General features: G+C 47.2%; 1 pseudogene; it reads right to left on the bottom strand.

The window, feature by feature from the left end:
* LOC126543258 (hemocyte protein-glutamine gamma-glutamyltransferase-like) overlaps positions 1 to 27,301 on the bottom strand; it is a 44,067-nt pseudogene that overhangs the window by 13,511 nt on the left and 3,255 nt on the right.

The following is a 27,301-nucleotide window of genomic DNA, read 5'->3' as shown; positions in this document are numbered from 1 at the left end:
ACCCGCAGGGTTGTCTGAAGAGGCCAACCAAACGCTCTCTTCATTCATAGGAGGTCACCTTTGTTTGCTTGAAAAACGAATAACATTGCCTACACTGAGCGGCTTGTCTTATCTAATTGGCTGACGAGAGGCAAGGAGCACGCTGAAGTGGAGAGGGATTCGATAGGGCCGAGCCACTGCACTAAATGTCGATGACCGGATGAAGAAGGTGGTGCAGGTGTCTGCGACTGGTCCGCTTTTCCTTACTTAGCTTGCGGTGGCTGGTCGAAACTCGCGGCGGCATGCAACGAACGCTTAAGAATGAGGCTAAAACGGATCCTCAGCAAAGAACAGTTGACAGAATGAGGTCGTAAACGTGCCGAAAGTGCTCGAAAACGTTACACGGCCACGCAAGAAGTTTTATTATGCGCAAATAAACCCATGCTCTCCGGCAGGTGTGAGTAGCCAGCGCCTGAGCGATCGGCGGCAGCCATCTTTTATTCCTTTCGGAACCGGGCAGCCTGCGGCTATTCAGAAGAAAATTCAGTTTTGTTCGGCATATTAATGCATCTTTAATGCGTACACGTCACTTTGACGCGGTGAGTTCTTGCGGTTTTGTGACAGGCAGGTGAAGTTGGTGCAGCCAGAAAACTTTTGACCAATAGCTGGGGGCGACTCACGAAAAGGCGTCGAATCAGAAATAACTATTTTTCTTTTTTGGGTCATGCATAACCAGTGTGTACACGTCATATCAGATGGGGAGGTATCGCGATTTTCGTGACGTCGCGTTACAGACAGGTGAAGGAGGAGTGGTTCAAAAAAGTTTTTGGCCAATCGCGGAGGGCTGATGACAGAATTGGAATAGAAAAGTTTGGAATAATTTTACGTTATAGCGCCCACTTTTACGCTTTCTTTGTCGCTATGGCAATCTCACGCGTGGCTGGAAGACATGTGGCGACACAGCTTCCGCTGCTAAGGTGGCACGTAGGTACTGCCGCCGAACAGGAGGTGCGTTATATCTTTTATTGCATAACTGACTTCAAACAATGGATGCATGTGGCATATTAGGCGTGTTCCTCTATTTCAATAAATTCGCAGTGCTTATAACATGGAGGCGTGCATTTGATTTCGTTAAAATTGATTTCGGTACCCAGGCTACTACAGTGGAATCACCCGTTTGGCAATCCTCTGGGATCGCATTTACTGCAACGATAGAGCTTACAAGATCGAGGAGAGAACCTAGTTCCAGGCGGCAACGGCGATATCACGTCTGAATAACTGTGCTAGCGCTAATCGTTTTTTTTTTACGTACTGTTAGTGCTTTACGACTGTTATCATCGTTTAGAAACATCAAGAAAACCTCCCTCAGTTTCCCGAAGCAACTACGTAGGTTGCATGCGGTCGCTTCATTTTTCGGGTGGCCGGGCACTAAAAGCCCGGCAAGTTATCACGAGTAATGGTGGTATAGTATTGGTGTAGCTGGCGGCGCTAGCTGAGCACAGCTGAACAGAGCTTTAGTAACCGAGAAATTGAGGTAAATGCACGACACGATTTGAGACTCCCCAGCGACATTCCGGTACTAGCAGGATGACGATGGCACTCCTCATCATAATTTATGTCACTAGCACCCAACTACTCGTATTAAAACGATCATTTCATTAGGTTATAAGGCGGAAGAAAATGCTACTTGTCTACTTCTGTTTGATTCTAAAAAAAAAAATAACATTTTGACGTTACCCTTCAGTAGTATGGGTGGTCGAAAGGTTTTGTTTTCGCTCGACTCTGCGCCGCGCGAGCTTTGGAGTTTCAGTTGTTTCGTTATCGCGTCGTGCTGCGCTGGTTCTGCTGGGTCGCGAAACTTGCATTTGGAACAAGCAGCGAGAATGCCACGTCCGTGTGATGTCGTGGGATGCGCGAACGGTCCGCGAAACTTGGACAAGGACAGTTGCAGCGGCGAATCCAACGTTACTTATCACTGTGTGCAAACGAGTGAACCTCTCCGTTCGAAGTGGTTAAGTGCCGTAGCTCTGCCACAGCGCGTTGGCAAAGAGCCGAAAAATCGCATAGTGTGCTTGCTGCACTTTCGTCCAGAGGATTACGAATTGAACGCCGACTTACTGAAGTCGTGTGGAGTGCCTTTCAAAGCAATGCTTTCCCGTAGCGCTGTTCCGTCAGTCTTGCCTGCATTCTCCGAAGCGCAAGGACAACTGCAGGTCGAAGACGGGGCGGTGAGTGCGGCATTTGGTTTTCACGAAGGAAAAGCTACAAATGTGCGAATATGTACAGCCAGTGGCGTAGCTAGGTCGTCTGGCACCCGGGGCCCATAGGTCTTCCGTCACCCCCCCCGGGGTGGCGTATTTGGAACATCCAGAAGGGACAATGCATGGCAACCGCAGCGCCACGCTACTGGCTGCCGGCTGCGGGGACGCGCCGTGGCGTCATGCCTAACAACGTACTCTCATCACCAGCGGTTTCGCGTAGCTTGTTTTGGGTCGTGGCCAACGCCGTGGCCAACGTTTTGTCGTGGCTGGCACGCAGACGCGGCTACGTGAAACTGGCGCAACTGTGTGCTGGCGCGGTCGCGAGCCGAGGGTGACGCGACTTTCCGTCCCATCCATCGAAGCGCCCTCTCCGCCCTGCCGTTTGATAGGAATCGGGACCTACCCCGGTGCGGCAGTTTACGCTGCGAGGATCGCTGGGCGAAACCCATGCCGACAAGATCGGAACCTGTGAGATGAAGTCGTATTCTACCACTACTACTAATGATACGCAGCGCGATGCCCTCAAGAGGAAACAAAACGCCCTTGCGATTACTGTGCTGCTCACGTCCTATTAATGCGATTCGGCATACATCGACAGGGCGTGAAAGCACTGAATAGTGTTTTAACGTACGTGCGCTGGCACAAAACGTTATAAACAGTCCCGAAAGAGCCTATATTGTGTTGGAAGTTCACTCTAGATATCAATAAATGTTGCAGGTATGTGCCAATTTCTTCACCTAATTGCAGAGAACTCTCTCGGGCCGTTATTGCATTTTTATGGCTTCCTTCATGTCCCAATATGCTGAATTTCAAGTACATTGAAGTTGTTGCAGATGCGAAATGCCACTTTTATGATGTATTTGGTTCGCCTGTTAAATATAGTTTAAAAAGTTCTGTTCAAAAAGAAATTCCCATCTTTTTACAACTGGGATAAAAAATGTTAGAGGTGGAAAGCTGTTACAATGGCATTGTGCAAGCTAATACTTTAATTTAAGAGCACTGCTTTAAGTGAATTTCTAAAGCACAGCAATTTTGCTTGCCTTTTTCTGTTTTATAAACTAAAATTTACATCTTTGAAAGGCAGCCTGACCCTCTTTAAATTCGAAATATTAGACACAGACTGGGAACACTGCTTTCCAATACACTTGCTGAAACTGCCTTATCAGAACACCCTAGTACACAATGCAGATCCATTAAGAAGTGACAAGACAGTTTGGCAATTTTAATCATTGAAAGACTTAGCGAAACCTTTTTCGGTTGTTTTTTCTTGCTTTCAGACGCTGTACATTGCCTTTTAAGGCATGTTTTCAGCGTTTCTTTTTTTATGGGGAGGGCGTGTTAACATCTTTTACACCATGTCAATTATGTGGTGCCATAATGTGTTCTTGGGTGGAGTCTTGCCCTTTCATTCAGTACAATATAATGTCGTTTTTTGTGTCATAGGCTGTTTTACATTTGAGTATGAGTATAGCATTGTTGCCTCTGTCACCCAAGCTTGCAAGTTTGCTACCCACTGCTGGTGACATGTGACACATGTGACTTTTGTTCAATGAAAGGAAATCTGTCACTTATCCTGTGCACGGCTTGTCTTTTTGAATTACAATTTGTTGCCTATATTAGTTCTTTTGTTGCATCTCAGATTAGGAATGGCTATCATAGTTGACATCATTTAACCATATTGCACACAATGTGGATATGTACTTGCAATATATGGCCACCATAAATATAAATAGAAGTTAATTATTCAAGAATAGTGCCTTTGTATGGTGGGACAGCCATGAATTGTAGCTATAAGGTACCAGCGCTGCAAGTAGCACTGTTTGTGCAGAATATAGTTCAACTCTACTACTTTCAAACATCATTGTTTTTGTCTGCATTTGTATAGCTCCAATTCCTGTGAACAACACACATTTGGTGGAAGAGTGGCTTGCACCTGCAGTTGGGCCCAATGAATAGCCAAATTTCTGCCCGTTTTCGTGTTATTAGCATATTAGTAGAGGCGGTCGTTCTTATAGTAGCCTGTTTGCCCAGTGTAGAAGCCACTGCGGGTGTCAGGATCTTGTACACATCTTCGGCTTTGCAGGGGACACAGCATCTGGCACACAGTTTGTCACAGGACACGTCTTTGGGGCATGTTGGGTTTACTCACTTGCAAAGGGAGAACCAAGCTTGTTGGATAAGAATTAAACCGCCTGTACACTCAGTGGCCTTCTTCATTTTGTGTGACTATATGGTTATAGTTACCCTTGCTTTATGCACTTTTTGTCCGGCAGCAGTCCTGCTTTTGAAACACTCGGGATAGCTTTCAGCAAGCTGGACAGGAATAGCACTGAAAAACCAGCAGATGTTAATTGTCGCACTTGTCATGCGAAGCTTCATACAGTATGATGAGGGCGGAAATTAATGAGGGTGTTCCTCAAGGCCTTGTAGCACATGTCATGAGTTTGGAGCAACGTGATGTATAGCACTTTTCTGATCGCATACTATTGGTTCAGCAGGTGTGGCCATGGTTTAAGTGCAGTGCAAGGTCAAGAAAACATATCTATGAGCAGCACCCTGGTAAAGGAGACGCTGGGAAAACTAATGGGAAGCCTGTTGAACATCTAATTGACCAAGTTGCTGGCTTCATCAGGCAAAGTGTGATAAAGAGAAGGAAGTCATCAACACATCAGAATGTTTTTGCATATAGACACTGCTAAGGTTCTCAGGCACGCCAACAAGTCTTAGTGCGCAGGCTATGCATGACCAACTACATATGCCTTCTGTTTGGACAAAGAATTGCTCATTGTAACTGGATGAAGATGGAGTGGACAGAAATAAACGGTAGCTCCATTAATCTGGTTTCACTGGCATCAACACTGATTTGTAAGTCCGCATCGCCATACTCCGCAATGCCTTCTTGGGTGACATCAACAAGGACCAGCTTGAGGCAAGGGGTAATAGACATCTTTACAAGCTAAAAATGCATGCATGCATGGAGAGCACTTTGTGTCCAAAAAGTAGGCACTTCCACAGGGGCACTGGAAAAGGAACATATTATTGACAGTGGGCAAAGACAAGCTTCTCTGCTACTATACACCCAGCATTGTTGCTATGTAACGACATCTGAAACAATCCCTCTCAAAGAGGAAATCATCTTTGTTTATCCATAAAGAGGGCAGCAGGCAAAGCCCCTTTAGCAATGTTGCCAGCTTCGAAAGGGCCACTTGCACATCCTGAATGCTTCCTTCTTAGACTTTGCTGGGTGCAAGCATTCTACTGTCCAAAAGTTGTCATTGAGAGCACTGTTCGTTTGGTTTCAATACAGTTCAGATGTGATTGCAACAAATTTTCCTTCCTAGTTGGTCTGGAGGCTCACGGTGCTCATGAAGCAACACCATGAGATAAGCAAGGTGACTGGATGCCTCCAAGCCCTTGTTCGTTTATCACACTGTTTTGTTAGTAACAACCATGAGATCTGAAACCAACAAGCTCACGTTCGGCACTCTAATGGTTACTGTGGAGGATCCATAATAAAAAGCACAAAACAGAAAACTCAACGGAAAGGATAAGGCACCATTTAACACTTAGTATTGCTGCAGCCCACCCCCTTTTATTTTGTCTGGTCATGCTACATTTTTTTCTATAGATAGGCGTGAACTTATCCTGTGCGCAGCTTACTGCAGAGAGCATAGGTGATGTTCCCAATCGGTGTCCGATTTTTATATACACTATGTGCTGGCTCAAAGAGGCTCGAAATACTGCAATGGAAGCTTCTAGTAGAAAAGGTACCTGGAAGAAAAAAAAAACTGTGCTACAACCACCTTGGCAACATCTTGTCCCCTTAATAAAAATTGTGCTTCTGTATCAGCTTCAGCCCTCAAGTTTAGAGTAAGTACCAGTGCACTTATGAACAACGAATCAATTCTCAAAGAGCACGTGCAGTCCAGCCAGAAGCATAGGCATGAATCCGCATTGTGCTCCTGCATTGAAGGTGAATAATGCATTACAATATGGCGAATGTGTCTTAGTAAGCTTCCCGCAAAATATGAATTTGTAATGTACAAAGAATTGTCAATAAAGCTTACCAAGAGCACAGATGCACTTGCAAATTATATCACAATTGAAAATAATGAGTAAACTTATGTGCCATTTCCACTCTTAGTATGCTTTACTGCACGATGCTACACCCGTGTATTGCGGTGTAGCAAGCTACGAAAGAAACGTTGCATAATTGAGCTTTTTAAGATTACCTTTTTCGCAATACACCTTTGTACTGCGGTCAAGCATACTAAAAGTGGAAAGGGGCCACTGTCACTGGACATAAAAAGAGTTCTATAATTATACACTCGCGCAACCGCCGCCTCTCAGGTCGCCTGAGTGGACATACTATGCTGGGTGATAGCGGTCCCCTCCCACTTTTAGTATCCTTCAGCGCGTAACTAAAATGTACTGCGGCGAAGAAGCAGTACATTTGTATTGGGTGAATAAACAAATGGTTTTTACAACAGTACAGAAATAAACGCGCACCATGCATCAGTCTACAACATGGAAGAGCGTCGCAACAAAAGGTAGCTGATTCACACAGGCTGTGTAGCCCGCTTATCAGTCGTAGAGGCTATTATGGGAAATTCGAAATTTCAGACACACAGAAATATGTTTATATGTTTACGTTCGTACTCCTTGCCTAATAAGACTGCCAGAACTTCCACAATAGGAAGTAATTTACAACACACAAATGCAAACAACACAGACATATGCCTTGTTTTCAACTCGGTCGTCATGCAAATGACATCCGACAGCCGGAGAACGATCACGCCGAGAACGCGTACACGCCACGGCGTCGCTCGGCGCCACCATCATGCCTTCTCAAAAATCCCTAAACGATCCTGTCCCTAGGCACCTAGGATCAGGTCACGTGAGGGATTTTTGTACGACAATTAGACGCACACAAGCCTGCGACGTCTGGAACACGGTGTAGTCTAGTCAGGTCTAGTCAACAGGAGAGCACCGGGAACGAGAGTTATCGCTTGGCGCCGTTGCTAGGAGTGACATCACGGCGTCCCGCAGGCTCGTAAGCAAATAGCGCGGTGCTGCGGTTGCCATGCGTTGTACTTTCTGGATATTCCAAATACGCCCCCGGGTGTAGTCGAGGATATCAACAAGTTCCGGGTGTCTTCAGACGTATATGACACCCCCCCCCCCCCCCCCCCCCCCACTGGCCCCTTGCACCCGGGGCCCACGGCCCCCCGGCCCCCCCTGTTGCTACGCCACTGTGTACAGCCGTGACCTACAGTTGCCGTCGTAGTAGTACGCAACGACGCCGGCAGCGCGAGCCCTCAGCAGCAGGTCACGTTCATCAGTGCTTAAATAGCTGAAGCCGAGCCCAGCATCGCGAGCCATTGTGTCGTTGTCAGGGTCGTCCATTGCAACGAGCGTCAAAGTTGGCGTCATAAAATAAAGAACCAGGGGCGCTATAACGTAAAACTATTCCAAACTTTTCTATTCCAATTCTGCTATCAGCCCTCACCGATTGGTCAAAAACTTTTTTCGACCACCCCCACTTCACCTGTCTGTCACGCGGCGTCACGAAAACCGCGGTACCTCCCCATCTGATATAACGTGTACACACTGATTATGCATGATTTGACAGAAAAAAGAAAAACAGTTATTTCGATTCGACCCCTTTTCGCCTTTAGCCCTCGGCTATTGGTAAAAAGTTTTTGGGCTGCACCCACTTCACCTGCCTGTCACGCGACGTCACAAAACCGCAAGAACTCACCGCGTCAACGTGACGTGTACGCGATAAAGATGCATTAATATGCCGAACAAAACTGAATTTTCTTCGGAAATGCCGCAGGCTGCCCCGTTCCGTAAGGAATAGAAGATGGCTGCCGCCGATCGCTCAGACGCTGGCTACTCGCACCTGTCAGAGAGCATGGGTGTATGTGCGTATAATAAAACTTCTTACGTGGCCCTGTAACGTTTTCGAGCACTTTCGGCACGTTTACCCCCTCATTTTGCCAACTCTTCTTTGCTGAGGGTCCGTTTTAGCGTCATTCTTGAGCTTCCGTTGCATGCCGCCGCGATTTTTGACCAGCCACCGCAAGCTAAGTAAGGGAAAGCCGACCAATCGTAGACGCCGGCACTACCCTCTTCATCCGGTTATCGACTTTCAGTGCAGTGGCTTGGCCCCATCGAATCCATCTCCACTTGAGCGTTCTCCTCGCCTCTTGTCAGCCAATTAGATTCGACAAGCCGCTCAGTGTAGGCAATGTTATTCGTTTTTCAAGCAAACAAAAGTGACCTCCTATGAACGGGGAGAGCGTTTGATTGGTCTGTTCAGACAACCCTGCGGGTGACCGCCCGGTGCTTACGTTGGTGGTTACGCAGATTTGACGTCAAGAGATTGGAATAGAAACATATTGGAATAGTTTTACGTTATAGGGCCCCAGCTTCTCGTCGCGCGCTTTCCCTTCCGCTATCCACCGTAGTGCCGCTTTCGCGCTGCTGTCGGCTCTGTCTTGGCTCTGTTTCTGGCCACGCGTTTGCATTTTGCTCAGAAAAGCGGTGGCGCTGTCTGCGGGCGCCGTTTTACTCACCGACGGCGCAACGTCACTATGAGACCATGACGTCACCACTCCTAGATCGGAGGGCGGGCGATTTGAACTGCGCTAGAGGTACGCGGATGCTTCAGAACGCATTTTCTCTTAAAATAAGACTCTTCTTCGCATGAAACAAACGTTTCGAGGTTTCTGGGATGTTATTTTAACAGTCCACATTGACTTAATATTAACACTTTACTGCACAATTTCTTGTTTCCTCAAAATATTTTTCATGGAGTTGTAGGGAAGGATAACAGTGGCTGTACTGCCATGGAAACTAATTTTAGCGAATTTCTGTTGTTTTAATTTGCAGAAAAAGGGTATTTTGCGCATTTGCAACAACGTGCAAGTAAAGAAGAAGTTGAAGGGGAAAGATAGATTTAGTGCCATTCATACTCGGATGTTTATTTACATGTGACAATCATTGGGGTACCGATGATTTAGTGTGCAACAAAAAGAAGCAATTGTACTTGCTTGTGCACCACAGCTGGTTCCCACACTTCGTGCAGTACGTGGTGCAGATTCCCGTGCAGCCAGGAAGCAATGCAGTGTTTTCGCGTTATTGTCAAAAATCGACCAAAATAGTCAACTAATCAAAAAACAAAAAAATCGACCAGAAAACGTTTTGCACACATATTGAATCGAAACGGATTTGCACTCGTGATTGTCGTCACTCCTGGAAAGGTCGCTGCGTTCACTATCACGAGGAATTGCTGAGCCATAAAAGCGTTTGGAAGCCATTTTACTTTTCCGAAGAAAATAAACCTTGTACACGTTGTTGCATTTGCGCAACATAGCAACGTTCCGTCGCCAGGAACAAAATATTCCGAGAAAGCAATGTTTTTTTGAATTTACAGAGTCAGGAGGATGTGGAGCTTAGCGTAAGAACCTTTTTTGCTTTGTCTTATGGAGAAATACATTTACAAGCGGCAAGACTTATTTAACTTATTTATTAACGTTTGTTTTGATAGAAGATGCGAAGGATGAGCACAGATGGCAGTACAAGGCGGCGCGTTTTTTAGACGAATGTTGCGCAAGTGCAACAACGTGTACACGCAGCTTTACACGGACTTTGCTTCTGTGTTTAACGCCGTTCATCGGAATGTTGCGTAAATGCAACAAGGTGCAGTAAAGGGTTAACCTTTAGTGTCCCTTTAACTGGCACTTGCTTTACCTGAGTATCTCTCACGCTACTAGCGCGTGCGTTTAGCGAGACGTTCAACAACTCGGTGTACCGGGGGAGGATGGCATCCGATAACAGCAAGAATCATCACTCGTAAATGCAAAAGACACGTGCCAGTTCAGCGTGACGCGCGCCCTGAGAAACGCAGGCCAAGGGCGATATATTGTAACAGTTGTTTTCCTCTGATTCTGTTCTGTCGATATCACACGCCCATTGTGGTAGCCTGTCCCGGCGATATCGGGGGAATAGCCTCGTGCGAGCCAATGACCTAGGACGAGAATAATTTTTACAAAGTAGGGCCCTTGGTTGTCTGTCACCGAGCGGTGGCAGGAGTATAGTGCGGGATCCCTCAATTGAACGCGTGCGTCGGGTACAATACATCGCTTACGACGCGTAACACCTGTAATATATCTTTGTAGTCGTGCAAATGCCAGTTTTCATTGACAGTGTTACTTGGTGAGGTGATAAGCCTCATACTCACAAGAACGGCACGCAAGCGGAGCTCGCCATGCAAGTTTGCGTGTTTTGTCATAGCATGCCGCAGTGTCCACTTGGAAGCAGAGGAAGGCGTATAGTTACCCAAACTGTCACTTTGGGTTAAAAAGATAGTATAAGCGAGGGGTGAATGAAATCTGCTGCGCAGACTAGTAAAATACGGCCGGCAGATTGTTGGCTTAGTCGTACGTGGAAAACAGCGAATAAAAGAAACATTAAATTTTGGGGTTGTAAAAATATGTAAAAAATTTATCGCCAGTAAACACGAATTCCAGATTCGCCGAGCCGAGAATAGACGCAGCTGGAAGGTTAAAAAAAAGAAAGAAACGTGGCACCAGCCACCACACCGACTCAAAGGGGGATGTCTTTAACGGACATCCATCCATTGATGCATGCCTCGCGCGTACGCGCCAGTAGGAGCCGTCCACCGCCTTGCATCTTGGAGAGGCTCCGACCCATCGGTCGCACCGCAATTGTGTGTCTTTTTCGAAATTCAGAAAGCAGCTGTAAATTTCATGGCAGGAGCGATGGTGGTGGTGACTTTCTGTTCACGAGTGTTAATGAATCTATTGCAATCGAAAATCTGCCCCGTTGACAGGTGTGCACAATACAACGCGCAAACATAAAGTATGCATCTAAGGCAAACACAGACAGATTATCTGATGTGGGTGTATAAATGAAACAAGCATATCACGAAGCCACGAAATGAGAACCGAACGTCAAGGACGAGGAAAAGGCTACGGGAGTTGTTGATATGGTGCTTTCCAATGGGAGATCTCCGAACGCCTCGAAGACTGGGGTTGCCAGCGCTGAGATAAACGTGTTGCCGAGACAAACACCAGCCCTCGCGACACCTTGAAGCAGTTCCAAATGCTCCTCTGTACACCCGCAAGGAGAGCGCCGATTGTTGCTTAAACAAAACAATTCAGACTTACTGATACGTTAGTGTCATGCTTCGAGACCAACCGAAGGCACTTGCGGGGTCTTTTTTCCAGTGGATGACGTCGGCGTTGACCTCGGCGAACACGAATCGTGAGTCGTAGTTGTAGCCTACCTCGCCCTTCTTGACGGCCATCACTGAGCACGGGCCGAGTTGGTAGAAGCCTGCGTGAACAAGGGAGCTTCAGTGAAATGCTGGCACTCTGAACGTCAGCGCTTTCATTTTATTTTTGCAGTTTTTACGACTAGCTTTTAACGAAATCAACCAGCGGTTATAAGGAAGTTAAAAAACGGTTTTTTTTTTTTTTAGGTGTACGGAGCATAAATGCCTAGCTACACGAAGAGTAGGAGTTTCTCATGCCGATCCTCGTACCGCGGCTGCGTTCCTGCGGTGTAGGGTGAATAACCTGCCATCCGCCGTAGCCCGGCGGGAGGTCCTTCCTTGCCATCCACACTTCGTTCCACACGTGGAAATTCCTGAAGGATGAAAATGAAAGTGTTCACTCTCTGCAGCCCTATGTTCTTCTTCCGAAGTTTAGTTACATGGCCGCGAAAAAGCGTGTGCATTTTAAGAGATCACAAAACAGCATTTATGCTTTCTGGCAGGAAACGAAACGTGTCCCTACACTCACGAAAGACCCCAGTTTCTGTTGCCCAAGTATTGAGTTACAGAAACGTTATGAATCAGCCTGAATCCGCGATTACGACACATTTGCACGGGTACGCATCTGTGGGACGTGTGTTGCGGAATTACTCAGAAAAAAGCTGGCAGCGTTTGTACCGATCTAGGGTTGAGCGTATACTCATCATATGGAATCCGTGGTGAGATCCTCCAGTTTTTTGCCTTCCTCGTCGAAGTAGTAGTCGATGGTAATAGTCTCGTCTGTGTCGTGAGCAGACGCGAAACAAGTAACCGGACGGCATGGGATTCCAGCGCACGACACACTGCAAAATTGGCAAAAAGAGAAGGAGCGAAATTTTCTGCGAACAGTGTCATGACCGTTCTGAGCACTCATTTATTTAGCTTTGAGACAGTACAAATTTGTGATAAGGTAATGACTTTTAATCAACTACTACTAGTTTTAATCAACTGGGCGAGTTTCAGTATCACTGCCTCCAAACAGTGAACATTCACCAACTCGCCAAGTGTTTTATTCTGAAAAAAAAAAATCGACAGCCCAACGACGTTCAAATTACATGCTTTTGCTTTGCTTTTAATCCAGGTGCCGCCTCAATTTAGGTAGTGGCAAGTCAACGTTATTCCTTTGGGCAGAAGGGAAAAAATGACGGGTGCGTAAGCGTGCTGCCTCCGTGTCGGCTTGCTCACCGGTGTTGCAGACGGCAGCGAAGACCCAACACTGCCCGTAGTTGACGGAGGTGCCACCATTTTTGACGTATCGCTCGAGGATTGCGCTACTTCCGGTCCACATACTGGGCGATGTTGTAATCGTACCGCTGGCACGAGTTGTTGGGGTCTCGGTGTTGACGCCCGTTATTGCCAATGGGTCGCAAGCCCCAAGGGTAGCGTTGGCCTGGCGGCCTGGGGCACTGGAAGCATCCGAAGGTCCCGGCAAAGCATGAGAAGACTGGTAACAGAACAACTTGTTTATTCTAACATAGCAAAAGAGCGGCCGGTCAGGTCGACCGAAGTGGAGAGACGGGAGAGCACGTAACTCAACAGTACAAATCGGAGCCTCTCTCTTGGCGTCCGGGGGCAGCTGCTCTTATACTCCCAGCGTCGCGGTCCAAAAGGGAAGGAGGGAAGGTCACGGGATGAAGGTCACGGGACGGCGCAGCAGGAGCCCACGACGGCGCGAACTGTCGGGCCGAGAGACCTGCTGAACCGAGTGTAGTGACGCATCGCCAACCCTCACCCACACGACGGCGCGAACAGTTGAGCCGAGAGACCTCCAGGCTCCTCATTCGGGGAACTCCGCTCCCCGGCTGCCGCGCTTTGACAAGCGAGGGCACACACACACACACGCACACACGAAGACACGTGGCACTGAAACACGCCTGGGCACGCTTGGCGGGTAGGCGTTGCGGCGGCGTCGGACGGGCCAAAATGTCCGCCGCTTTGAACAAAGCCCCGGCGTCTGTTGCATCCGCGCCGGCATTACCGCGCGTTGTAGGCGAAACGTAACAGACCGCCCCGCCGGGGGAAGGAGATCCCGATGGTCAGGGGACTGCATCCGCTGTCCGGAGGGATGTCGCTCGATGATGCTCATAACCGAAGTTGGGCGTCCTTGGGCGTTTCTTGAGCGCAGCGCACAGAGAAGGCCTCGTTCTCACGTTCAGGTGCACACAGGACACTGCAAAGTGACTTCGGGAGAGTTGACATTTTTGTTCTCGTTTCCGGCAAGCGTTAGAACCACGCCAAAAGTCAACCGCTCAGTCAGCAAGCACGGCACAACCCTCACTAAGCCCTGCCAGGCTCTTTCCCCTTTTTTTTACTGCTGCCTAGTTCCTTACAGTAGTTTAGCAGCACTCAGAACGCGTCCACAAATCGGAAAAATTGCACTAAAAAGCACATCATCACTTTGAAACACTACACAAAAGCAATAAGTTAAAAAAAAATCCTGCCTCAGGAAGAAAAACATCAGTAACAAGCAATTTTGAGGCTGATTCCCACGTTAGGGGCTTCGACTTAAGCCATCGGCGTTACCGTTGAGACTCCCCTTTTTGTAACGCACCTCAAAGGAATATTGTTGCAAAGCGAGGCTCCAGCGCAGGAGGCGGCCATTTTTGGGAGAGATGGTCTGCAGCCATTGGAGAGGGCAGTGATCCGTTTCAATGATAAACCTCGAGCCAGCTAGGTAACATGACAATTTCTGAACGGCCCATACGATACACGCACACTCTTTCTCGGTGGCGCTATACGCCTGCTCACGACTCGTCAGCTTACGACTAGCATACAGGACGGGGTGTTCTACTTCTCCATTTTCCCGTTGGCACAGTACAACGCCCATGCCTCGCTCACTAGCATCACACTGAACAACGAACCCTTTTGTGTAGTCGGGCGATCGTAGCACAGGCTGGCTTGTTAGGGCGCTCTTTAGGGCGCTAAAAGCTCTTTCCTTTGTCTCGTCCCAGACGACTGTTTGCGGCTCTGTCTTTCTCAGAGCATCCGTCAAGGGAGCCGCGATATCAGAGTACCTGGGGATGTACCTCTGATAGTAGCCGGCGACACCTAAGAACGACCGAATATCGGTCTTCGTGCGCGGTTGCGGGAAGTCTCGCACAGCGGCCACTTTTATTTCAGAGGGGCGGCGACGACCCCGACCAATCACGTGTCCGAGGTAGACAACCTCGGCCTGTGCTAACTGGCACTTGGGAGCCTTGACTGTCAAGCCCGCATCGCGCAGGCGGGTTAGCACTGCCCGCAAGTGCGCCATATGTTCCGGCCAGGATGCGGAGAATATCGCTACGTCGTCTAGATACGGTAAAGCGAATTCTTGCTGTCCCCGCAACACTTTATCCATGAGGCTTGAAAAGCAGTATGGCGCGTTCTTCAAACCAAAACTCAAAACTTTAGGACGGAATGTCCCCATGGGTGAAATGAACGCCGCATACCTACTAGCCTCTTCTGTAAGTGGAACCTGCCAATAACCCCTGACAAGATCTAGGGTGGAAATAAACTGAGCGCTACTCACTCTCTCAAGGCGCTCCTCGATGTTAGGGATCGGATAAATTTGATCCTTAGTGATGGAATTAAGCCTGCGGTAGTCGACGCAAGGACGAGGTTCCTTGCCCGGTACCTCAACTAAAATCAAAGGGGAGGTATAATCACTCTCACCCGCTTCAATAACACCGAGCTGTAGCATTTTCTTTACCTCAGCCTCCATAATATCGCTCTGGCGGGGTGACACCCGGTACGCCTTGGATCGTACTGGCTCTGGGGAGGTAAGTTCTATGTCATGAGTAAGGACAGAAGTCCTACCAGGCCTCTCAGAGAACAGACCTTGAAACTCTTGTAAGAGCTGGTGTAGTTCGGTTTTCTGCTCAGGCGACAGCGATGCTTTACTTATTAAGTCACTAATGACTTGATCGGTGTCTTTCCTGTTCGTCACTGAGCCTAGTCCCGGAAGCTCGACCGGAAGCTCTTCTAACTTTCCCGCATCGGGAATTTCCTCTCCAGTATCTGGTGCCTTTAACGCTACAGGCTCAATTTTATCCCGTTCGGGCGTGCTCTGAATACCAACTGGCTGCGCCTCTGACCCTTTTTCATCGTTCAACAACGTCGGCCCCGCAACTACCGCCTTTGCAGCGAGCTCCCGAACCTTCGATCTGGTTAAGGCCTGAACGCTAGCTTCACCAAACAAAAGCCCCTTCTCGCGCAGGAGGTGATCGGACCTGTTCGAAAATAAGTACGGGTACTGGGGGGGCAGCATAGATGACACTGCGGCCTCCGTCTCAAGTGCTCCGAAAGGTCCTTCAATAAGCACTTTTGCTACCGGCAGACACACGCTATGAGCTTCCACTGCTTGCTTGATCCATGCGCACTCGCCCGTGAACATATCGGGTTCTACGTAAGAGGGATGAACTACATCCATCGTGGCTGCGGTATCGCGAAGCACTCGGCACTCTTTCCCGTTCACGAGGAGGTCTCGCATGTAAGGCTCGAGAAGCTTGATGTTCTCGTCAGTGCTGCCTAATGAAAAAAACACGACTTTTGGTTTTGTTTCTGGGCACTGCGCCGAAAAGTGACCCGGCTTCTGGCACGTATAACACAGGCGCGCTTGCCTCGCCTCGAACCGCTTTCTGCGTTCGGCTTCGGCTGCCGCCGTCTCCTTACGTTCGGTCGGACACTGCGCCGAAAAGTGACCCGGCTTCTGGCACGTATAACAAACGCGCGCTTGCCTCATCTCGAACCGCTTTCTGCGTTCGGCTTCGGTTGCCGCCGTCTCCTTACGTTCGGTCGGACTGCTTTCACTCGCATCCGCACTACGTGTATCCCCCTTTGCTCTCATGGGTGTGAACTTTGGCCTCTCAAACTTGGAGCCAAATTCACCCTTTTGACCGTCCTTAGCTCCGCGAGCCCGACGCGTCACAAACTCCTCGGCTAGCTCAGCGGCTCTAGCCACCGTACTAACGTCTGGCCTATCCAAGACCCAGTACCGCACGTTCTCAGGTAACCGACTATAAAACTGTTCTAGCCCGAAACACTGCAGAACTTTCTCATGGTCACCAAACGCTTTCTCTTCTTTGAGCCACTCCTGCATGTTTGACATAAGCCTGTACGCAAACTCTGTATATGACTCACTTTTGCCTTTCTCATTTTCCCGAAACTTCCGACGGAACGCCTCCGCTGACAGCCTGTACTTTTTTAGCAGACTCGATTTCACTTTGTCGAAATCCTCTGCCTCCTCTCTCTCCAAGCGAGCGACTACGTCGGCCGCCTCGCCGGGTAGCAAAGTGAGCAAGCGCTGTGGCCACGTTTCCCGAGAGAACCCCTGCTTCTCGCACGTTCGCTCAAAGTTAACCAGGAACAAACCAATGTCCTCTCCAAGCTTAAACGGCCGCATCAGGTCAGTCATTTTGAACAATACTCGTTCTCCTGCACCGTGTGCCTGACTTCCATTACGAGCGCGTTCCATCTCTAACTCGAGACGCTTCATTTCCAAAGCGTGTTGACGGTCGCGCTCTTCTTTTTCCTTCTCTTTTTGTTCTTTTAGTTCGCGCTCCTGTTTCTCTTTTTGCTCTTTAAGTTCGCGCTCCCTCTCCTCAATGGTCTCAAGGCATTCCGACAGCTCGTCATCCTCAGCTTCTAACTCAAGAATAGCCCTTAGCAGTTCTGGTTTTCTGAGTTTGTCTGAGACATCCAGACCCAACTCTCTCGCAAGCTCCAACAATTTCGGTTTGCGCAACGACTTCAAATCCATGGCTGCTCTGAATGCTGCTTTCTCTACTGCCTACTATTGTCTTGCCGCAAACTAACCCGGTAGCAACGACAACCACAATTACCAGCTCTGTTTCTAACACTAACAAAAGCCTGGCAAAACTCAGAAGAAGAAAGTCCCGCACTCACCAAACCTCGCAGCCAAGAATTCAGCGCAGTCGTTCCGCTGCAGGCAACCAGTCATCACACAGGGCTCGTTGCGCTGCTCCCGGATGGTCGTTGTGCTGCTCAGCATACAGTCAACCGCATCTCTTCGCTGCTGGCCTCCGTTGTCGCGATCTCACCGCTGCCAACCAGATGTTGTAATCGTACCGCTGGCACGAGTTGTTGGGGTCTCGGTGTTGACGCCCGTTATTGCCAATGGGTCGCAAGCCCCAAGGGTAGCGTTGGCCTGGCGGCCTGGGGCACTGGAAGCATCCGAAGGTCCCGGCAAAGCATGAGAAGACTGGTAACAGAACAACTTGTTTATTCTAACATAGCAAAAGAGCGGCCGGTCAGGTCGACCGAAGTGGAGAGACGGGAGAGCACGTAACTCAACAGTACAAATCGGAGCCTCTCTCTTGGCGTCCGGGGGCAGCTGCTCTTATACTCCCAGCGTCGCGGTCCAAAAGGGAAGGAGGGAAGGTCACGGGATGAAGGTCACGGGACGGCGCAGCAGGAGCCCACGACGGCGCGAACTGTCGGGCCGAGAGACCTGCTGAACCGAGTGTAGTGACGCATCGCCAACCCTCACCCACACGACGGCGCGAACAGTTGAGCCGAGAGACCTCCAGGCTCCTCATTCGGGGAACTCCGCTCCCCGGCTGCCGCGCTTTGACAAGCGAGGGCACACACACACACACGCACACACGAAGACACGTGGCACTGAAACACGCCTGGGCACGCTTGGCGGGTAGGCGTTGCGGCGGCGTCGGACGGGCCAAAATGTCCGCCGCTTTGAACAAAGCCCCGGCGTCCGTTGCATCCGCGCCGGCATTACCGCGCGTTGTAGGCGAAACGTAACAGCGATGTGCCCACTTCGTAGTTGCCAGACCAGTTGCCAGCGAGGATGCCTCCCTCGTCATAACTGTTCACCTGCGTTACGGTCGAACGCCCCGCGGCTTGAGTAGAGTGCGGGTGTGGTGCTCGAGAAGTCCGGGACCAAAACTGGCTATTAATGCGCTATCATTAGGAGTGCAAAAGTAGAAAGGAAGTGTGTATATATATATAAATATATATATATATATATATATATATATATATATATATATATATATATATATATATATATATACACACACACACAGTAGCGAGAGAGCATAGTCTTTTGAGATGTTTTCTTTACTCGACGTTTCGGCACGAGGACCGGTCTTCATCAAGAGTGTGTATATGAGGTGACACGAGGGTTCTACTTATACAAGTGTAACTGTAGATGGTGCCAGAACGAGTTCTGGGATCTAATTCTGGTCGGTTTGGTAATTGAGCAGACATACATGTAGTATAGTAACGGATAAACAACTCGAAGAAAGCGATAAAGAAGCGATAACGAAGTAAGAGTAGGAAGAAATGCATTGCGTTTAAAAGTGGTTGGTATCTTGAGAGCCGGTAGGTATCTTTGTCTATTTTGTAAGCTGTACGTTGTTCAAGCAATAAATGCGAAAAAAGAAGAACACGCTATTTTTACGAAGGTGGACGCAGGTGTGTCTGCCAGCGCACGTTTCCGGTCTGTAGCAAACTTTCTTGATTAAAATTCCAGCAAAATTTATTTTGGTCATGGTTTTATACGTTATTCAGTTGTTTGTAGCTTGCTGAATTGTTTGTCAAGGTAATTAGCATTAGAGAAACAGAAAGGACTACTCTCAGCAACTAGTGAAACTGCCGTGCAATAGTGAACGAAAGATTTTTATTGCGATAGCAATTATATGGACACTCCAGGCGCACTTCTGACGTCGCCGTGAGGTTCAGTATCAAGCCCAAGGGCGATAAAATTGTTGCCGCGCGCCGTATGCTGTATCTGCGAGTGAAAGCGTTCGAGGGTGAGCCAGCGATCGCGGCTCAATCTCGCGAACGCAAGCGAGGGAAGCGGGGAGGAAGCGCGCCGTCATGTGTCGCGCGCAAGGATCCTGGCAGAGCGTAGGCGGGGGGGGGGGGGGGGGGGGCTTCTACTTCGGTGCGCTGTGTCTTGAAACCTATCTGCGGCGGGGACGGAGTCCGGCCACGCGCTGTGTTTTCGCGGCTTGGTTCACGTTGGATGCGAGACGCAGCACGAAAGTCAATTCGCTCGCTGCTGCTGCCGCGATTCCTCACTGCAGCGTTTTGACAGCGATGTTTCGCGGTCATCGAGTGAGATGGGTTCATGTTTGCTTGTGCGTGCGTGACACTATGCTTGTTATTTTAGTTAATATTCGCACGTTTACAAGTTTATACGGCCGGTAAAAATGCTATCCTTATTTCGATAGCTAGCTATCCATTAATTTGCTATCGCAATAGATGCTTCGCCTTTCGGCCGACACTGCGACATTTTCAGCTCCATAGCGGATCCACAAGTGACCCGCAAGTGTACAAACCCACACTTTCTCCAAGAGGAATTGACAAAAAATGTGCGAACTTCTGTGTTAATGTTTATATTATGAAAGTTCATAAGGTGCGCTTAGGCAAGGAATGAAGCAAACAATAACGAGAATTTTCAGATTTTCTCTGTTCTTGCGTTCACCAATTATTTTTTTTTACAATGACCTCAGTTCCGTCTTTTTTTATTTTCAACTGCTGAGTGTGTTGATTATTTTGTTTTTGCTTGTTCACCGGAAGTTCTAATGCATACAACGAAACAAACTAAAAGCGTAATCTCATATTTGCCACACTTGAAAAAGTTCGCATTCTTTACTTGGAGTCATAGCCTAATTATATTTATATTAAACAGTGGTGGCTTTTATTGATTATGTGAGCTCTCGAAATGTCCGTATGCGGCCATAGGCGATATTACAAAGCTAGCTACCCTCCATAAATTCTGTAAATGCGTTTCACTGTTGCGCGGAGGTTTTTCAAACTCTTTCCAGCACCCGCAAGTCGTGTAAAGCATCAAGAATAGTGTGAAATAATTCTAGCGCAAACAGATTAATCTTACGCTTTACTCTAGCCATGACCGCAAAGCTGGACTAGGTTCTATGTTGTAAGCGATATTGTCGTCGTAAAAGTGATGCCAAAGTGAGCCTTGCGATAGCGCGAAGGTGATGGGACCAAAGAGTGCTATGGACACGTACAACATATCCATATGCTGAGCAGCGTGGCTTTACTACAGGGAATCACACAGTGTGTCTTCGAGTTAAGCACAGCGTTAACACAACAACCAGGTAATCATACTAAAATTTCACTGCACCGAACCACACACACAAAAAAATAGCTACAGAAGTGAAGGATGGCCCTGAAATTACAATTTTGACACTCATTTTTTTCCCGCATCAGAAACGAGTGTGTGTTGTTTATTCCAAGCATATGAACAAAGAAAGAAAGAAAGAAAGAAAGAAAGAAAGAAAGAAGCAAGCAAACAAACAAACAAACAAACAAACAAACAAACAAACAAACTAAATAACTAACTATAGCAAACAAACAAACAAACCCACTCGCGGTATGACGTGATAGCGCAGGACCAGCCGTATTTGGTATGCCACAGACAGTGCACAAGCGGAAGTAACTGCTTGTGCTGTCGTTCTATTCTCTACCACAAGATTGGTGTTAAATAAAATAAAATAAGTAATAAAAATACCGTGTTGCTGGTCTGCTCGGTTCATATTTGCAGGTTTCAACGAGCGCACGTTTTGAGACGAGGGCGAACGAGAAATACCTTCACGACGGCTCGTGTCGTGAGTCTGTCTCACGTTCGTCGTTGTCTTAAAATGCGACTTTGTGAAAACATGCGTGTTCGGTGTCATAGACGCAGCAGAGTGAGTAGTGAATGAGAGATATGTTTATAAGGATGTTTTCGACTACTTTTTTGTCAGACGTCATTCATTGTGCAAAAGAGAGAGATAGAAGGCGAGAAGGAGAAGAGATACCGCCGAGGTTAACCAGAGGATAACAAAGAAACGCGGTTATCAGACCATTGGGGCGGCGTCTCGTGTCCGTTGAAATTGACCAATGTTCCGCGCTTTTCTGTGCATAGCCCTGCATATGGGTGGCCTTATCGAGGCGTCATCTGAAGTTCAGTGAACTACTGTCCTTACGCGACTGGGCAGCGCTGGAATAGCGACTTCTTTCTATGTGTGGAATAGGTCGCAATATGGTGGCTAGGGCAAGAGATCGCCTTCTATCTTCTATGCGTTATAGATTGTAGGCGGCTGGTGAAAATGGAGACAGAACAAACGAGATAACTTTCGACTAAAGCGGGATGAATGCCGACGAAAGAGCTCAGCGTTGTAGAATTTTATGATTAGGGCAACATGTGCTGCAGATGAAGGTGCTGCAGCGAGGCAAAAAGAATGACAAGAAGAAAAAATATAAAAAAATGAGGAACTTGAGACTGAATGATGAAGCATGTTACTACCGCAAGTGTCCTTCGACAAACACCCATTGTTTCGTTCTCGGACAACTAAACAATCGGAATTCGATGCCAGATTTCTTATTCGCTATCTGCCATTAACATTATCTGCCATTAGCCTGAAATGAACAACAGTATTATTTAATGCCTTAAGGAACGTCTGGCTTAACTGATGTTGCGTGGCATGCACTCTGAGGTGTGCGTTACATCGTTTTCAAATTATATTCCATATTAGTGGTTAGTACTGCATTGTTACCTCTAACGCACATCGACGGCACACGCTCACTTTTGTACACACGAGGCGCCAGCCGTCGACTACGTTGCCCTCCTTGCCCATTTCGTGTGAGAACACAGTTTACACGGCCCTTTCTATTACGGTGATAGCCACCTCTGAACGCTTATTAGACCCATACGGCGGCAAGACGAAAGAGACACCGTTAAAAGGATGGTTTTGAAAGCGATCAACAGTGGTCGAACCAGGAACCAAACTGGAACCAACGCCAGCCACGTTTTTTGGCAACGACCACTTTGTTGCTTTGACTCTTGCCGCTCCGTTTGTCGAAACGTTGGCTCTAGGATGAGACATTCCTTGTTCGACCATTATTGATTAGTACTTGTTCCTTGGTCACATATAAAGTTTGAACAAAGTACCTGTATGGGCTCCGAAATGTCTCTGTATTTTTTACCTCTACTTGGCCAGTGACCTCCACTTATTCTTTTATCATAAATCAAGAAAGGGGCTGACAGATGGAGCACCACATTGTGGTATAAGAATTATAAACAGGGATAAGGCTCCTCAGAAAGGCTGCCCAACGTTTCGATAAGAGGACGTATCTACGTCGAAGGCGACAGGTCCTCCCATCGAAGCATTGGCCAGCCTTTCTGAGGCATATTATCCCTGTTTCTAACCTTTATACCGCCATTCTTCATCATCTTCTTCGACCAGACCAAGTTTTGTCGAACCCTTGACTACAATGACTGCATTGTTTGATTTTTAAAATTCTGATGTACAGCTAGCGCAGCATCCAAGTGTGCAAACATATCGAAGCTTTATCTCGTGCTTGGCCTGCGCAGGTAATCGGAGCGGCATGCGCTTACCACTGCGGAGATGGCGCGGACCACTTTCACCGGATCGGCCCTGGCGGCGTGACTGAGTTCGGACTTGTCCAGGACGAGCGAGCACGCGGGCAGGACAATGTCTTCAAACTGGAAAAAAGTGAGCGGACGCACTGTGGCACACAAGTTTCACGTTCTCGGACGCTGGGAACGCCCTCGTCACCTTGTCGCCGGCAAAACTTGTTTCCCTCTCGAGCGTAGTCGTTTTTCCTAATCCGTACTATATATCTTTTCACAGCTTTCACGCGGGTGCGTCAGATAAGCGTTTTCTTCTTTGCAGGCCAACGTCACGACTCCGGCCTCCGGCAGACGGAGCTGTGCGCTAGAGACTGGAACGCAGTCCCGTGACCGTCATTCATGTGCCGCTCTAATTGTCGCAAGATGCCGGTAATGTTTGATTCATCATTGCCGTCATTAGACGAGAGTCAACAATAGTATTACCAGCGGAATAACTATAGCAGGTCATTGCGGTCGTACTGTTACATTCGTTTAGCGCGTATCGTGAACTATGACTTGGCAAACCGAAAGGTTTGGCTTTGACATTTGTCTTATTCAGACACATGTCGAACCACAAATGATCCAGTCTCATTAGACAACCACTTAACTAAATTGCCGAAAATCCAGAAAATCGGCAAACATTAAAAAAAAGAGAGAGAAAGGAAGCTCAAAGCTCCGTAACTCGGCATCAAGAACAGATATTCCAGTTCTTGAACTTTATCTGTTACATGGTTTAAAGCGGACAAATATAATTATTTAACTTTCAGCTTGCGCACTGCATTACACCTATGCACATAGTGCATAGGTGTGCGCGAGTTTATCGAAATTCCTACTCACTAGATCAGTGATAAATTGCAGGAGTGTAATATATCAATTATGCCACCTTCAGAAAGTCAGATGCCCCAGTAGAAGCTGTTGACAGAATTGGGACATAGTTTGTTAACACCGTATTTCAGAGTTCCTCTCTAGATATTTTTTCGTAAGTATTGTAAAGGAATTGACAGCCCAGATAATAAGTGCTTACACGCTTACAAAGACCTGATTCCAACAATCGCTTGATTTAATTTTTCAATGCTATCAATATTGGTCAGTGTTCGAGAAAAATTTTTGACTTATTCAACCCCACGTATTTGTGCACGCGACCTTCCTTGAACGGATTCATGATTTCTTTGTTTTTTGTTTCTAGAAGGATTAACGATATCTTCTTCTCAAAGTTTAAGCTTTGGACATTTCTACCGGTGCATTCATATTTCAAGTACTACTATTTACTTCTGCAATTTTCAGGAACCTGCACTTGCCTACCTGACTGAAAATCCAGTGCCGACCCCATGGTTGATTGCAGGACCCTACGTAAACCTTGCCAACATCATTGAGTACGTACTCTCGTCGCCAGTCTTCGTTACCCATGTACACCAGGTCATCTGAAACAACGTGCGGAGGTTAGCGAAATAGGAAAGGCCAATACTTTCTGTCGACGATATAGCAAGTTCTCCTATTTTGTTGTCGACAAATGGAATGTCGACAAAGAGTTGACACTGTGTATTCTTAGATGACTATTTAATTCTGCCACAACCTTTCCAGTTAACTACATTGGTTTATTTGTATGTAGGTACATTATGAAAAAAAAATTGAGGCAGTGCGGGCTGCAAACGTCTACACTGTTGCGAATGTCTACTCTGTTTTACGTTGTCAGACTTACACCCACTGCTGGTGGTATACACCAAGCAGATAAATAATTTATCCCGAGTTGTGAATGATGGGCACATACACGCCTATATATATATATATATATATATATATATATATATATATATATATATATATATATATATATATATATATATATATATATATATATATATATATATATATACATATATATATATATATATATATATATATATATATATATATATATATATATATATATATATATATATATATATATATTCCAGATAGGTTACGTGCCTCTCCCAACAACTGTGTTAATTTCCCAGAAACGGTGAAAGCAATAATCAATCAATGAATCAATTTATCGGATACTTCTTTAGTATAACCTGTCCAGGCACAACCCTAAGGTCAGAATGCTAGCACACGGGTACAAAAAAAGAAAGAGAGAGAGAGAGAGAGGTCAATGACAACAATAAGAAAATGTCTGTGAAAGGAGGGAACAGGTGCAAGGACAAAAAGATAAAACATACGAACATAATATACAAAGCGCATCTAATGTAAGATGATAATTATTAAACAGCATTCACCTTCGAAAAAATGTAATTTCTACGTATATAAAATTTGAATGGTGGCTGTATCATACCGGTGCTAATAAGGCGATGATGGTCCTATAGTTTACTTAAAAACATTTTTAACCCATTTGATGATGTGCCTGTTGGATTCAGAGGTATCATTCCAGACCACTGATGTGCATTCAAAATTAGGAAAACATGGACATGTATAGCTTGAGGAAAGGTTTAGACGAAATGAATTAGCTTGATAGTCTGCAAGTAAAACCGAGAGAGCTTTGACTCCTCACTGCAACGCGTTCACTATGATCATAAATGTTTAAGGATTTATCAGCGTACACAAAAGTAATTGATATCAAGGACCTTACATAACGGTACAGTATCCAATGAATAAAAAATATTTGCTATATGGAAATTAAAGCCCTAGCATTGGTGTTAGTAGCATTCAAAGCGAGGTCCATTGTTCTTATGTCCTTCAGAAAAAAAAAGAAGGTATGACTGCAGTATATGACAGTCATCGATAGTGCAAATTTCCTTTAAAGAAGTCACAGCTTCGCCCGAAAGCCAAACATTGATAACCATAGCAAATTACTCGATATGTGTTAGCAAAGACATGCAATAGTTTTGCAACAGCAAAGTATTAGGCCAATGGAATGCTCATAGTCTTACGGGTGGTGTAAATTACAGTAAACGTTCGCTAAATAAGCCTGATTTCTCGCGCCCAAAGACACTCATGAACGTAGTTCACTCGATGACCGCAAGCACTCGCTGTCACAACGCTGGTGGGGCAAAGAGCAACTGAGAGCGCGCATGCTTGTTACAAAACGACTCTTCCGTGTTGCACCCTCCTTCAACCGTCCAGTGCCGCGTCTCGAAAACATAGCAGATGACGTGGCTCCTAACACTAGGCGCGCAAGTATTGAAAGGAAACGCACGTGAACCCACCAGCTCTCTCTGCTCGCCCTCGTACCCGCAGCAGATCACGTCACCACGAACACACGGGGCACGAGCCGCTAATTCTCCTCACACTTACAATTTACTCGGGGCAGCACGGAGGCGACAACAGCGGCACCCGCAGATCACGTGACCTTCAAACATGGCACCCGGGCATCGTGTACACGCTCGGCCGTGCACGCAGCTCGGTCACGATCACGTGAACGTTATGTAACATTCGGGGCCCGCGGGCAGACAACGTGCATCAAGCCACCAGTTTAAGCACGTCTTTCCGGCTCGCCCTCGCACCTGCAGCATATCATGTGACCGCCAATACACGTCGCCTGGGCCGCACATTCTCCTCGCATTTAAGCTTTACTCAGGACAGCACGGTGGCGACGACAGCAGCTCTGACGGCGACTGGGAAACGCGCCTCGGATGTTCATATAATTGAATCTTGCTCCTAACGACATATGTATGCTATAGTAGAAGGAAGAAAGAATGGCGAAGAGTGGAAGAGACGCCAGCATGACTAAGATTAAGAACAGGGCAACAACAACAACATAAAGAACAACAACAATAATAATACTAATACTACTACTACTACTACGACTACTACGACTACTACTACTACTACTACTACTACTACTACTACTACTAATAATAATAATAATAATAATAATAATAATAATAATAATAATAATAATAATAATAATAATGCGAAATCACGGAAGACGCAGTCGCGTAAGAAAGGTCTATGCTGTAATAATTTTGAATCTGCGTCTTTCGGCTCGTTGGAAGAGAGGCGTACGAGACGTACACGGATTGAACAGAACGTAGATGTCGGACGGATGTTGGTACTTGTCCTTGGCCTCCAGGTTGGCGCGCGACCAGCTAAGCACGGCCACCCGCCAAAGGCCCACGCTCACGTTGGCTGGAGCGAACACCTGGACGCAGATGACGGCGCGGTCGTGGTGCGTCAGGCGCACGTCCCAGCTCTGCGGAGCCCGGCTGAAGTTGCCCTTGGTGTCCGGCACGCGCAGGCTCACGAAGGTCCCCTTGCTTATCTCGGGCTTGGGACCTGCGCCGCCGCCAGCCACAAATACGCGCAAATCGTCAAGCTCTCGCGGCAACGCACTGGGTTTGCAAGTGCAGCCCTCGC

Source organism: Dermacentor andersoni, chromosome 1, assembly GCF_023375885.2.
Source record: "Dermacentor andersoni chromosome 1, qqDerAnde1_hic_scaffold, whole genome shotgun sequence".
Classification (NCBI taxonomy): Eukaryota; Metazoa; Arthropoda; class Arachnida; order Ixodida; family Ixodidae; genus Dermacentor; species Dermacentor andersoni.
The sequence above is the reverse complement of the archived record's forward strand: the minus strand, read 5'-3'. Positions and strand labels throughout refer to the sequence as shown.